General features: G+C 31.8%; 1 long non-coding RNA gene across 1 annotated transcript; it reads right to left on the bottom strand.

The window, feature by feature from the left end:
* Positions 1-5588: 5588 nt before the first annotated feature.
* Positions 5589-15919, bottom strand: LOC143230097 (uncharacterized). The gene is made up of 2 exons (XR_013016233.1): positions 15378-15919; positions 5589-6066 (listed from the first exon to the last, which is right to left on the bottom strand). It is a non-coding gene; the product is annotated as an uncharacterized LOC143230097 (long non-coding RNA).
* Positions 15920-16215: the final 296 nt, after the last annotated feature.

Here is a 16215-nt window from a genome sequence, read left to right as displayed (position 1 = left end):
CTCAAATGTCATGAAATAAAAATGTTTCTTTTTTCTAAATAAACAAATAAACAACACCGTAACACACACTCCCATAAGGCAATAGCTTCACAAATGAACAACACTGCAACACTCCCTCATAATCATATAGTTTCACCAGTAAACAACACCATAACAAACATTCCCATAAAGTATAATTTACCAATAAATAACACCCTAACATGCACTTCCATAAGGCTATAACTCACAAATAAACATTGTAGCACCTTCTTTCATAAGGCTATAACTCACAAATAAACATCCTAGCACCTTCTGTCATAAGGCTATAACTCACAAGTAAACATCCTAGCACCTTTTCTCATAAGGCTATAACTCACAAATAAACATCCTAGCACCTTCTCTCATAAGGCTATAACTCACAAATAAACATTCTAGCACCTTCTCTCATAAGGCTATAACTCACAAATAAACATCCTAGCTCCTTCTCTCATAAGGCTATAACTCACAAATAAACATTGTAGCACCTTCTCTCATAAGGCTATAACTCACAAATAAACATTGTAGCACCTTCTCTCATAAGGCTATAACTCACAAATAAACATTCTAGCACCTTTTCTCATAAGGCTATAACTCACAAATAAACATTGTAGCACCTTCTCTCATAAGGCTATAACTCACAAATAAACATTGTAGCACCTTCTCTCATAAGGCTATAACTCACAAATAAACATTGTAGCACCTTCTCTCATAAGGCTATAACTCACAAATAAACATTGTAGCACCTTCTCTCATAAGGCTATAACTCACAAATAAACATTCTAGCACCTTTTCTCATAAGGCTATAACTCACAAATAAACATTGTAGCACCTTCTCTCATAAGGCTATAACTCACAAATAAACATTGTAGCACCTTCTCTCATAAGGCTATAACTCACAAATAAACATTGTAGCACCTTCTCTCATAAGGCTATAACTCACAAATAAACATTCTAGCACCTTCTCTCATAAGGCTATAACTCACAAATAAACATTCTAGCACCTTTTCTCATAAGGCTATAACTCACAAATAAACATCCTAGCTCCTTCTCTCATAAGGCTATAACTCACAAATAAACATTGTAGCACCTTCTCTCATAAGGCTATAACTCACAAATAAACATTCTAGCACCTTCTCTCATAAGGCTATAACTCACAAATAAACATTCTAGTACCTTCTCTCATAAGGCTATAACTCACAAATAAACATCCTAGCACCCTTTCTTATGAGGCTATAACTCACAAATAAACATTGTAGCACCTTCTCTCATAAGGCTATAACTCACAAATAAACATTCTAGTACCTTCTCTCATAAGGCTATAACTCACAAATAAACATTCTAGTACCTTCTCTCATAAGGTTATAACTCACAAATAAACATTGTAGCACCTTCTCTCATAAGGCTATAACTCACAAATTAACATCCTAGCACCCTTTCTCATGAGGCTATAACTCACAAATAAACATTCTAGCACCTTCTCTCATGAGGCTATAACTCACAAATAAACATTCTAGCACCTTTTCTCATAAGGCTATAACTCACAAATAAACATCGTAACACCTTCTCTCATGAGGCTATAACTCACAAATAAACAAATCCCTATCATAAATCCAAATAACTTATTTATTTTATATTTCTATTTTTATCGCAGCACAAACTTAATATTTGTATTTTTTTTCATTTAACTTAAATATTCACTAGTTTTAATATACAGTTCAGGCAATAATATCACACTCAGCACTTTAACACAGGCTATAACAATAACATTGGCTACAACACTAACACTAGCTATCTACTGGGGGCAGAGCACAAAAGGTACATTGTGTAGCTTTGTGTTTAATTACAGGTCAAATTATCAGTAACGAGAAAGATCGAGTATGTGGAATAGATTGATGGAAATGATAAATATCAATGATATATATTGTTATAAATATCAATGATATATATTGTTATAAATATCAGTGAGAAATATTGTTATAAATATCAATGATGCATATTGTTATAAATATCAATGATATATATTGTTATAAATATCAATGATAAATATTGCTATAAATATCAATGATATATATTGTTATAAATATTAGTGATAAATATTGTTATAAATATCAATGATATATATTGTTATATATATCAGTGACAAATATTGTTATAAATATCAATGACATATATTGTTATAAATATCAGTGACAAATATTGTTATAAATGTCAATGATATATATTGTTATAAATATCAATGATATATATTGTTATAAATATCAGTGATATATGTTGTTATAAATATCGGTGATATATATTGTTATAAATATCAATGATAAATATTGTTATATTGTTATAAATATCAGTGATAAATATTAGTGATATGTACTGTTATATTTATGTCAGTGATACGTTTATTGTTATATTGATAAATGTCAGTGATATGTATATATGTATTGTTATATTGATAAATATCAATGATATATATATAGTTATATTGATAATTATGAGTGATATACATATGTATTGTTATATTGATAAATATTAGTGTTATATATAATTATACGAAGATTTTTATACATTTGTGTATAGCTGTATGATTACGGACTTACAAAACCAAAATACGGGGTTCAATTCACCGCGGTGAACCTGTAGGATCGTATTTGCTATAAAACTAACCAACTTCCTAAATAAAGTAATGATAAATAACTACTGCTTGTGTTTCTTGTTTCGATGAACATAAGTTAAAGTATTATATTTACTATGTGAAAATGAGTAAACACCTTATACAGGTGTACATAGCACATTACTTTTAGATTAAAGGCACGCACGTGCAGCTGATCTTATAACACCAATAAGTTATTGAATAATAGTTAACTTTACACTTCCGATAGGTTAACGGCAAGTTTGCTGACTTAAAATGTTAAAATGTGGTGTTTTTTGTGATAAAAAACAGGAAGTTAACGTCATAAAATCGTTAACAGTTTGAACATACATGTGTTAACGGTTTGAACATGTATGTGTTAACGGTTTGAACATATCTGTGTTAACGGTTTGAACATACATGTGTTAACGGTTTGAACATGTATGTGTTAACGGTTTGAACATATCTGTGTTAACGGTTTGAACATGTATGTGTTAACGGTTTGAACATATATATGTTAACGGTTTGAACATATATATGTTAACGGTTTGAACATATGTGGTAACGGTTTGAACATATCTATGTTAACGGTTTGAACATATCTATGTTAACGGTTTGAACATATGTGTGTTAACGGTTTGAACATGTATGTGTTAACAGTTTGAACATATGTGTTAACGGTTTGAACATATGTGTTAACGGTTTGAACATACATGTGTTAACGGTTTGAACATGTATGTGTTAACGGTTTGAACATATCTGTGTTAACGGTTTAAACATGTATGTGTTAACGGTTTGAACATATGTGTGTTAACGGTTTGAACATGTATGTGTTAACGGTTTGAACATATGTGTTAACGGTTTGAACATATGTGTGTTAACGGTTTGAACATGTATGTGTTAACGGTTTGAACATATGTGTGTTAACGGTTTGAACATGTATGTGTTAACGGTTTGAACATATCTGTTAACGGTTTGAACATATATATGTTAACGGTTTGAACATATGTGTTAACGGTTTGAACATATGTGTGTTAACGGTTTGAACATGTATGTGTTAGCGGTTTGAACATATATGTTAACGGTTTGAACATATGTGTGTTAACGGTTTGAACATGTATGTGTTAACGGTTTGAACATGTATGTGTTAACGGTTTGAACATATCTGTTAACGGTTTGAACATATGTGGTAACGGTTTGAACATATCTATGTTAACGGTTTGAACATATGTGTTAACGGTTTGAACATATGTGTGTTAACGGTTTGAACATATCTGTGTTAACATATGTGTAACTGAACATACGATTTCTGATTTCTTTCTAGACTACATTTATCACTTTTTATCAATGAGCGCATTTTTTAAAATTATTTTTAAAACTGTGGAATGTTGACAAACCATAATTCGTTTAACTTTGTTCTTAAACAAAAACACTACACTCTGTGTCATTTGTGGTGTGCTAACAAATATACCATCGAGTCAACAGGGCTTACCGAATCCGGAAACGTAGATAGCCTAAGAAAGTCGAAACGTTGTTCTGTACTTTATTTTAATAGGAGTCTCAACACCCATTCCAGACGTTCCGAGATACATTTTTATACAAGTGGGTTTCTCGTCATCACAACAAACGAGATATATTATTATGTTAAAAGAGGGCGTTATCGTCTGTTTTAAAATCGGCTACAGACGATTTACAAATAATTTTATAGTATTAACAATCGTTTTTGTTGTTTGTTGTTTTTACGTTTTCAACAAACAAGATATTTTCCAAACTTATTTTGCAGTTATGAAATAAAATTGTATCAAGTCGCTGCCGAAAACGGAAATTTATTTTCTGTGCTAATATTATGTAATGTAATATTATATTATTATTATGTAATGTAATATTATATTATTATTATGTAATGTAATATTATATTATTATTATGTAATATTACGTAATGTAATTAGTTAGTTAGTTAGTTAGCTATTACCATTAGATTCCATCAAGGAACATAGGGCCGCAATCGCTTGCGGATTCTTCAACAGGTATTTAAGTGAGGAGGTTGTTAGCCCACTGCACCGAGCCGTCCCTAATTTAGTAGTGTAAGACTAGAGGGAAGGCAGCTAGTCATCACCACCCACCGCCAACTCTTGGGCTACTCTTTTACCAACGAATAGTGGGATTGAGCGTCACATTATACGCCCCCACGGCAGGGAGGGCGAGCATGTTTGGCGCGACGCGGGCGCGACCCTCGGATTACGAGTCGCACGCCTTACGCGCTTGGCCATGCCAGGCCACATAATGTAATATTATATTATTACTATGTAATGCAATGTTATATTATTATTATGTAATATTTTGCAACGCAATATTATATTATTATGTGATATTATGCAATGCAATATTCTATTATTATTATTATGTCATATTATATTATTATTATGTAATATTATGTAATGTAATATTCTATTATTATTATGTAATATTCTATTATTATTATTATGTAATATTCTATTATTATGATGCAATATTATGTAACGTAATACTATATTATTATTATGTAATATTATGTAATGTAATATTATATTATTATTGTGTAATATTATGTAATGTAATATTATATTATTATTATGTAATATCATGTAATGTAATATTATATTATTATTGTGTAATATTATGTAATTTTTCACGGTAGCATTTTTTATGAAACAGTCAAAGAAAGAGTTTTGTATTTCAAAGTGTTTGATATTATTATACTAATGATATCGGTTGAACAATATAAACAAATGATTCTAACACATTGTTAATATATATATCATTGTTCTTGTTATTAAGACTGCAGATTTCTCGTGATGTTTGTTTTTAAATTCTGTTTTACAAATGAAAACTTAGGAAGAGTTAATTTTCTGATAACATTTATATACTTATTGTCAGTAACGTCATTTACTAAAAGGAAAATTACGAATAGGCAGTAAAATATGATTTTATTTATATTCGTTTGGAAAAACAGGCGAGGAAAACTTTAAGCCTAGGTACTGTAAACTTTGAGTAAAAAACATAATAAAGCTGGCCTTCTTTCGTACAAAATATAAAATTAATAAGAGGAAAATTTGACATGCTTGTTCCAGAATAATTGTACTTAATAGAGAGAATAACATAATCGTACTTACTGGAGAGAATAACAGCTTTCTTAAGACATTAACGTAAAGTTAAAGAAACAATATTTCTTTTTTATAAATACATAGAACTATGACGTGCATTTTATCGTAATATCTTAGGAAAGAATGAGAGCACGTGATAAAAACAGACAACAAGGGTGCATCACTGAAGTTTCGTGATGCGAGTTCTCGTAATCGTCGTTCTGTTTCTTCAGGTGGTACGTTTTTCCCCTCAGACTGTGGACGTCAGGATAGATGTCGAGTGGTTTCTTTCCGTAACGTAACCTAAGAACAGAGAATTGTACGGATTAGACATCCTTCGAGATCAGAGAAAAATAAATATCGCTTAGAGAGAGAAAAAAATAAGCATAACTCATGAAGTCACTCACATCTTTGCTTTGTACAAAATTCGAAGACATGTAATGACAAAATTTATAACTATTAACTTGTCTAAAATTTATTACACATCTGACTACTTAATACTGGGATACTCTTATAGTGCGCCAAAACGTGAAGCGAATTTTTGTGGCAAGGGGACGCAAGCCATGAATTCTCAGGTTCGTGGTACGATAACCACTAGACCTCACGTGATTCAATAGAAGCAAATTCCTCAAGCTTAGTAATAAGTTTCTGATTATATTTTAGAGAAAAATAAAACCATTAGAGGATCGGCAGTGTTGTGGATAGTTTCTAGAAATTTGACAAGAATATTCTAAATGTGAAAATACTTGATAAAATGAGAATATTATAGAACATTGTGAGAATACTTTTCTCTCTCTCTCTTGTATAGGTATTTGGGTATAGATGTGTATCTACCCAGGAGGGTCAGGTTTGGTTAACCTCTTCCTCCTTGAGAATACTTGATTGTTTGTTTCGCAAAGCTACACGAGGATTAGCTGCGCTAGCCGTCCCTAATTTAGCAGTGTAAGACTAAAGGGATGTACAATATTACCATTGTAGAAATCTCGAGTTGCAGAAACTTGATTTCACAAAACTTAAGAAGTTGGTACCATCAGCAGTTTAGGAGGAGCTATGTGACGCACGCGCACTGAATCTTATTATATAGACGTTCAAATAAAATTAGAGAATACTTGGCACTACAATGACAACGTTTTACAGTGACAGTATTTAGATTTAGAATGAGAACGTTTCACACTAACAGTATTTACAGTTAGAATGAGAACGTTTCACACTGACAGTATTTACAGTTAGAATGAGAACGTTTCACACTGACAGTACTTACAGTTAGAATGAGAACGTTTCACAGTGACAGTATTTACAGTTAGAATGAGAACGTTTCACAACGATAATATTTGCAGTCAGGGTTTAGAACGTTTCATAACAGTGTGATCATGTTTAATAACATGTAAATAGAATATGGTAAGAATGGTTTGGAAAATATTTTAGAATGCAGTAAGAATATATTTAGATTATATGATTTTATGAGCAAATAAGTTATAAATAGACTTAAGTTTAAATAAATTATGTGAGGTGTACAGCGAATAATTTATAGCGTTCCTTATTTTGACAGTAAAATTTTATTTTGAAGGATAATATCGAACTATTGGATTCTCAAACTTTCTTATGTATAAATAGTTACGTATTCAGTTCCCGATCAACATATCGAAAACTTTTGTTACACAAAACATTTTGTGTTGTGACTAATTTACAAGCAGTTTTTGACTTAATTAAAGGCGATTTAAAAATATGTCCAATCGTTTGTTTGCAAAATAAATGGCCCGGAATGGCCGAGCGCGTTAAGGCATGCGCTCGTAATCTGAAGGTCGAGGGTTCGCATCCGAGTCGCGCTAAACATGCTCGCCCTCCCAGCCGTGGGGCGTTATAATGTGATGGTCAATCCCACTTTTCGTTGGTAAAAGAGTAGCCCAAGAGTTGGCGGTGGGTGGTGATGACTAGCTGCCTTCCCTCTAGTCTTACACTGCAAAATTAGGGACGGCTAACACAGATAGGCCTCGAGGAGCTTTGTGCGAAAATTCAAAACAAACAAACAATACAAAATAAAAGAAGACTTCGCTAATGATCTAAACACATTTGTATTTAATGGTGTAGTTATATTATTTCTCCTGAGCTAACTCACACGTTACTTTACAAATTACGTAACCATTTGTTTTAGTCTGTATTCTCTTTCATGATTAAGTTTTTCTTTAATTTCATCAAATAAAAACGAGTTCATCTTTTTCCCTTGTTCGTCATGTCATAATATTTGTTTGTTTGAAGTTAGACCCAGAATAAACGTAATACTTATTTGTCTGCAGTGAGGTTAACCACAAAGCTACTAATCTGTGCTATACCCACCATGTCTCTATAAACGTGGTTTTTAACGTATAAAACATTTTATATCGCACATTATAGCCTGCACCCTGGGTGTCCTTTCGATTAGTGCAGCGTTTTTGTATTTTTATTTATAACAAATGTTATATATATACTAGTGACAATCTGTAACAACGTCTTCTGCGTCTTTCGATGATGTAATAGATATCTTTCGTTGATATCCACCAATCATCTGAGCCTGTCTTGCTACAGTGTATTTATTTTATATTGACGTAACATCTGTTGCGGGGCTGATTCTTCTGGATTCTTGAATAAAAACTAGTTCAAAGTCCATTCTGTATATGTTACAGACAACATTCACTTGGACTTTAATGGAATCGAGTTCCATCACCACCCACAGAACTTCCTTTAAAGATCTACATCTATTTTGCTGTAGCCTAATTTTCATATTATAACATTTACAAATCGGCCTCGTCCCAACAAATTCATCATCTTACACATCTGTAAACTGATCACGAACCAATAAATTCAACATTTCACGTGGAGTATCCGAACAATATAATGTTGCACATTAAGATTTCAAATACACGGGAACAGGAATTTGAATTGTTTGTTTGTTTTGAATTTTTCGCGCAAAGCTACACAAGAGTTATCTTCACTGATCATTCCTAATTTAGTTGTGTAAAATTACAGGGAAGGTCATCACCACGCACCGCCAACTCTTGGGCTATTCTTTTCCCAGCGAATAGTGGGATTGACCGTCACTTTATTATGCCCTCATGGATGGAAGAGCGAGCATGTTTTGGCGTGACGGGGATTCGAATCTGCTACCTTTATATTACGTGTGCAGCATCCTAAACACCTGGCCATGCCAAACATTTAGACGTTAACTGAATGAATATATGTATCAATGTTATGATATTTACAACAAGACTGATATACATAGCAGTCTTTCTTAACTCAAATATATTTTAATATAATTTATAATAACGGTTATTACAACTAATGATTTATGTACAAAAGTTTTACGAACTTGCAAACTATACAAAGTCTTCTATTTGGTCCGGAACTGAATATTTTATCGACGATTTACGGAGAGTGAATTCATTCTAATTTATATGCAAAATTTTTACAAACTTACAAACAATATTAAGTTCCTTTGTTGATAAATTTTCTGATGATACATGTATAGAATTTACTTAACGAGAATGCTAACTAACCCTAGTCTTCACACGGGAGTTTTCACCGATGACAGCATCTAATGTCGTCTGAAATCAGTTCACTAAAGTTTGTAATGTTCAAAATCTATAAACATTCGTGGTCAAATATCTGTAGTGTTCAATTAATAAGTGTTTGTCATAATTATAGCTTCAGAGACTTGTAGTATACCGACTGTAATAACCCAACAACATTAAACTCTCTTGACGCTTCGATTTATAATCTTTAGGCGAAAATCACGAAAATTTATCTGACAGCACTATATAACGCTCGAGAATCTTCTACAAATTTAGAGAACAGGCGGAACTTTAGCAATGCACATTTAACAATACAAGTTACATGCATTTCTAAATATATGTTAAACTGAAAAAAATACAGATATTAAAATAATATTAAGTCCGTTACTCTTTGTTTGTTTTGGAATTTTGAGCAAAGTTACTCGAGGGCTATCTGCGCTAGCCGTCCCTAATTTAGCAGTGTAAGATTACATGGAAGGCAGCTAGTCATCACCACCCACTGCCAATTCTTGGGCTACTCTTTCCAACGAATTATGGGATTGACCGTCACATTATAACGCCCCCACTGCTGAAAGCGGGATCATGTCTGGTGTGACGGGGATTCGAATCTGCGACTCTGAGATTACGAGTCGAACGCCTTAATACACATGGCCATGCCGGGCAAATCACAACATCACAAACAAATGAGCAGAAATTCCAAAAGTAATGTATTCATCCGTCTCATATTAAACTCCAGTCATTTAATTACACACTTTCCCCATTAATAGATCGATGACAAACACGGAGACTAATCACTCAGTAACTAACTGTTTCCATACCCTGGAACAAGGAAATAAAGTTACACAACGCAAGCGACTACAAAAGATACTATAACACATAAAACTTGTGACGTTAAGCTTTTAATAAATGTCGTTCTTGTGAGTTTATTGTTATTTGTAATGTGGTTTAGTTGATCTTAAACGAAAGCTACACAATGGACTAACTGTGCTCTGTCTAGCATGTACATCGAAAACCGATTTTTAGTGTTACAAGCCTGTATACCTTTTGATAAACCACTAGGGAAAGAGAAGGCTGTTGTATGGCATAAACATATAGGGTAGTTTTGTATTTATTTTATGGACTAAATATTCATAATTATCAATTAAACTTGTTTCACTCATATTCAGTTTATTGATATGAATAACCCAGAAAATCCAATTTATTGATATAAGTAACCCAAACGATTCAGTTTATTGATATAAATAACCCAAACGATTCTGTTTATTGATATAAATAACCCAGATGATTCTGTTTAATGATATGAAAATCCAGACGATTTAATTTATTGATATCAGTAACCAGGACGATTCAGTTTATTGATATAAATAACCCAGACGATTCAGTTTATTGATATAAATAACCCAAACGATTTAGTTTATTCATATGAATAACCCAGGCGATTCAGTTTATTCATATGAATAACCAAAACGATTCAGTTTATTGATATAAATAACCCAGAGGATTCAGTTTATTGATATAAATAACCCAGACGATTAAGTTTATTGATATAAATAACCCAGACGTTTTAGTTTATTCATATAAATAAACAAAACGATTCAGTTTATTGATATGAATAGCCCAAACGATTCAGTTTATTTATATAAATAACCCAGACGATTAAGTTTATTAATATGAATAACCAAGATAATTCATTTTGATATGAATAACCCAGACAATTCAGTTTGATATGAATAACCAAGACAATTCCTTTTGAAATGAATAACCCAGACAATTCAGTTTGATATAAATAACCCAAAAAAAATCAATTTATCGAAATATGTAACCCAAACGATTCAGTTTATTGATATAAATAATCCAGACGATTCAATTTATTCATATGAATAACCCAAACGATTCAGTTTATTAATATAAATAACCCAGACGATTAAGTTTATTGAGATGAATAACCCAGACGATTTAAGTTATTGATATCAGTAACCAGGACGATTCAGTTTATTGATATAAATAACCCAAACGATTCAGTTTATTGATATGAATAGCCCAAACGATTCATTTTATTGATATAAATAATCCAGACGATTCAATTTATTTATATGAATAACCCAAACGATTCGGTGTATTGATTTAAATAATCCAAATGATTCAGTTTATTAATATAAATAACCCAGATGATTAAGTTTATTGATATGAATAACCCAGACGATTAAGTTTATTAATATAAATAACCCAAACGATTCAGTTTATCGATATAAATAACACAGAGGATTCAGTTAATTGATATGAATAGCCCAAACGATTCAGTTTATTCATAAAAATAACCCAGACAATTCAGTTTGATATGAATAACCAAGACAATTCCTTTTGATGTGAACAACCCAGACAATTCAGTTTGATATAAATAACCCAAAAAATTCAATTTATTGAAATATGTAACCCAAACGATTCAGTTTATTGATATAAATAATCCAGATGATTCAATTTATTCATATGAATAACCCAAACGATTCGGTGTATTGATATAAATAACCCAAACGATTCAGTTTATTAATATAAATAACCCAGACGATTAAGTTTATTGATATGAATAACCCAGACGATTAAGTTTATTAATATAAATAACCCAAACGATTCAGTTTATCGATATAAATAACCCAGAGGATTCAGTTTACTGATATAAATAACCCAAACGACTCAGTTTATTGATATGAATAACGCAGAAGATTTAGTTTATTGATATCAGTAACCCAGACAATTCAGTTTATCGATATAAATAACCAAGACAATTTATTTTGATATGAATAACCCAGACAATTTAGTTTGTTATGAATAATCCAGAAAATTCAAATTATTGATATATTTAACCCAAACGATTCAGTTTATTGATACGAATAATTCAGACGATTCAGCTTATTGATATAAGTAACCCAAACGATTCAGTTTATTGATTTAAATAACCCAAACGATTCAGTTTATTAATATAAATAACCCATACGAGTCAGTTTATTGATATGAATAATCCAAACGATTCAGTTTATTCATATAAATAACCCAAACGATTCAGTTTGTTGATATGAATATTGCAGACGATTCACTTTATTCATATGAATAACCAAAATGATTGATTTTAATGATATAAATAACCCAGACAATTCAATTTATTTATATATGTAACCCAAAAGATTCAGTTTATTGATAATAATATGAATAATCCAAACGATTCGGTGTGTTGATATAAATAACCCAAACGATTCAGTTTATTAATATAAATAACCCATACGAGTCAGTTTATTGATATGAATAACCCAAACGATTCAGTTTATTCATATAAATAACCCAGAGGATTAAGTTTATTGATATGAATAACCCAAACGATTCAGTTTGTTGATATGAATATTGCAGACGATTCAGTTTATTCATATGAATAACCAAAATGATTGATTTTAATGATATAAATAACCCAGACAATTCAATTTATTTATATATGTAACCCAAAAGATTCAGTTTATTGATAATAATAACCCTGACAATTCAGTTTATTAATATGAATATTGCAGACGATTCAGTTTATTCATATGAATAACCAAAATGATTGATTTTAATGATATAAATAACCCAGACAATTCAATTTATTTATATATGTAACCCAAAAGATTCAGTGTATTGATATAAGTAACCCAGACGATTTAGTTTATTGATATCAGTAACCCAGACGATTTACTTTATTGATATAAATAACCCATACGATTCAGTTTATTGATATAAATAACCAAACGACTCCGTTTATTGATATGAATAACGCAGAAGATTTAGTTTATTGATATCAGTAACCCAGACAATTCAGTTTATTGATATAAATAACCCAGACGATTTGGTTTAATGATATAAATAACCCAGACGATTCAGTTTATTGATATAAATAATCCAGACGATTCAATTTATTCATATGAATAACCTAAACGATTCAGTGTATTGATATGAATAATCCAGACGATTCAATTTATTGATATAAAATACCCAAACGATTCAGTTTATCAGTTTATTGATATAAGTAACACAGACGATTCAGTTTATTGACACGAAAAACCCAGACGATTCAGTTTATTGATATGAATAACCCAAACGCTTATGTTTATTGATATAAATAACCCAGACGATTCAATTTATTCATATGAATAACCCAAACGATTCGGTGTGTTGATGTAAATAACCCAAACGATTCAGTTTATTAATATAAATAACCCATACGAGTCAGTTTATTGATATGAATAACCCAAACGATTCAGTTTATTCATATAAATAACCCAGAGGATTCAGTTTATTGATATGAATAAGCCAAACGATTCAGTTTGTTGATATGAATAACGCAGACTATTCAGTTTATTCATATGAATAACCAAAACGATTTATTTTAATGATATAAATAACCCAGAAAATTCAATTTATTTATATATGTAATTCAAAAGATTCAGTTTATTGATAATAATAACCCTGACAATTCAGTTTATTGATATAAGTGAATTTGACGATTCAGTTTATTAATATAAGTAACCCAGACGATTCAGTTTATTGATATAAATAACCCAGACGATTCAGTTTATTGATATAAATTGTTTGTTTGGGAATTTCGCACAAAGCTACTCGAGGGCTATCTGTGCTAGCCGTCCCTAATTTAGCAGTGTAAGACTAGAGGGAAGGCAGCTAGTCATCACCACCCACCGCCAACTCTTGGGCTACTGTTTTACCAACGAATAGTGGTATTGACCGTCACATTATACACCCCCACGGCTGGGAGGGCGAGCATGTTTAGCGCCACGCGGGCTCGAACCCGCGATCCTCGAATTACGAGTCGCACGCCTTACGCGCTAGGCCATGCCGGGCCTTTTGATATGAATAACCCAAATGATTCAGCTTATTGATATAAGTAACCCAAACGATTCAGTTTATTGATATAAATAACCCAGACGATTCGTTTTATTGATATAAATACCCCAGACGATTCTGTTTATTGATATATAAAACCCAGACAATTCAGTTTATTGATATAATAAATAACCCAGATAATTCAGTATATTAAGTTACCAGACATTTCTTTGCAATCACAAATGAGTATCTCACCATTAGAAGGTACTTACAAAGATTATGTTGGAAAATATTTGCTAGGTGTGGGTTACTTGCTTGTTTTGAAATTAAACACAAAGCTATTCAATGGACTATCTGTACTCTGCCCATCACGGTTTCTTCTGTTTCAAGTCTACAGATATACCGCCGTGCTACTTGGGGGTGGGGGGTGGTGGTGAATTACTTGGTGTAACAAATATTAAAAAAAAAAATTGTTATAATTAAAATCGTGTTTTAATTATCATCATAAGACAAGAAACTAAGAAAATTATAAATATAACTCAAAATTCATGCAATAAGTAATACATCTGGTTCACCATCTCCATCTGACTGAACAAAACTTGTAGTTAAGAATGAAATATGGTTGTTTTAACTAGAAGAATTAGGCAATGTTATACAGTTATACAGTCATTGTTGTCCCTAAGCGGTGAGTTTCACAGGTTACAACACAAAGTTCTAGTTTCGATACCTGCTCTACGACCCAGATGGCTCTCTATGTAACTTTGTTCTACTCAAAAACCACTATCACAACGTCCTTGGAATTTAACATTACTTCTTAACTACATTTAATTCACGCTTTAAGAAATGAATCTAATTATGCAAGTACAATATTTTGTTTTTTTTTCGAGATCAGTTTCTCGAGTATTAAAACATTCTATTAACATTATAACAATGCTCGTTTAATATGGTAGAAACAAGGATATTACAGTACTAAATATAGTTCTGCGTTTTGGAAAGAAAATACCTGTTTTTATTTCATCCAAAATACAAACTATTACGTTTACCTGTTTTGTTTTGTTTCAGTTGAATTGCGTGAGACAACTCTAACCGTATTAATCACAGTTGACTTCCAACAAAAATAAAAATGACCACCCCTATCTGTTCCGTTACGACACTAATAATACACAGATAGGTTAAATATCATAGCAATATAGAGGACAAATCTCTTACATTCATGGGGCACTATTTTCCCCGCACAAACGGTTTCGTAGATTTCGATGTGTGTATATTTTGTTGTGGTTATGAGCCAAACAAGTACTCTAGGCATTTCATCCGAGAACTTAACACGCAGATCGCGTGCTAACGTGTTTGTTCGTGGAAACGGTTTTCTTTTTGTCATTAAAAGATGTATGTCAGGGATATAACAACAGTTTCTATCTATTGATGTACACTTGGCAGTAAAGTTAATATCTAAATAACGGGCCGTCACCTGAAACAGTAGAATAAACACACATTCTGTTCACTTGTGACCTTTACTTAGCTGCGATTTTTACCTGTGTATTTAACGAAAATACGGCGCTCGAAACAGTAGTCACTTACTGTAATTTTTATTGTAGGTTATTAGCGATATTCTAAGTGGGTTCGTCGTTTGATTAGCGGTTTACCTGAACTGTAACGTTACGACTACAACTATCGCCTGAAGAGAGAGCTCGTCAAAAGAAATGTCCCAACCAGGTATATTACGAACTACGAATAATCGTCTAACATTACCTTGGGCTTCACCAGGAGAAGCTAACTGATAGTTTCTTCACTTTACAAATAAAGTGATGGAGAATGTGGAAGGGGATATGGGGGAAAGTAAGGCGGTGAAGAAAATGTTCTGACGTTTTCTCTGTCGATCACTTTTTAGAATTACTTTAAACAAGTCACTAAGTGTAACAAACAAAACACTGTTATCACATAAAATGTTTAAACAAAAAAACTTTTACAACACAACATATCGGAACGTATTGTTATCACACAACATTTCTGAGTGTTTGTTAAAAGATGTTTACGTTAGATCTTACAA

The sequence above is a fragment of the Tachypleus tridentatus genome, chromosome 10 (genome assembly GCF_004210375.1).
Source record: "Tachypleus tridentatus isolate NWPU-2018 chromosome 10, ASM421037v1, whole genome shotgun sequence".
Classification (NCBI taxonomy): domain Eukaryota; kingdom Metazoa; phylum Arthropoda; class Merostomata; order Xiphosura; family Limulidae; genus Tachypleus; species Tachypleus tridentatus.
The sequence above is the reverse complement of the archived record's forward strand: the minus strand, read 5'-3'. Positions and strand labels throughout refer to the sequence as shown.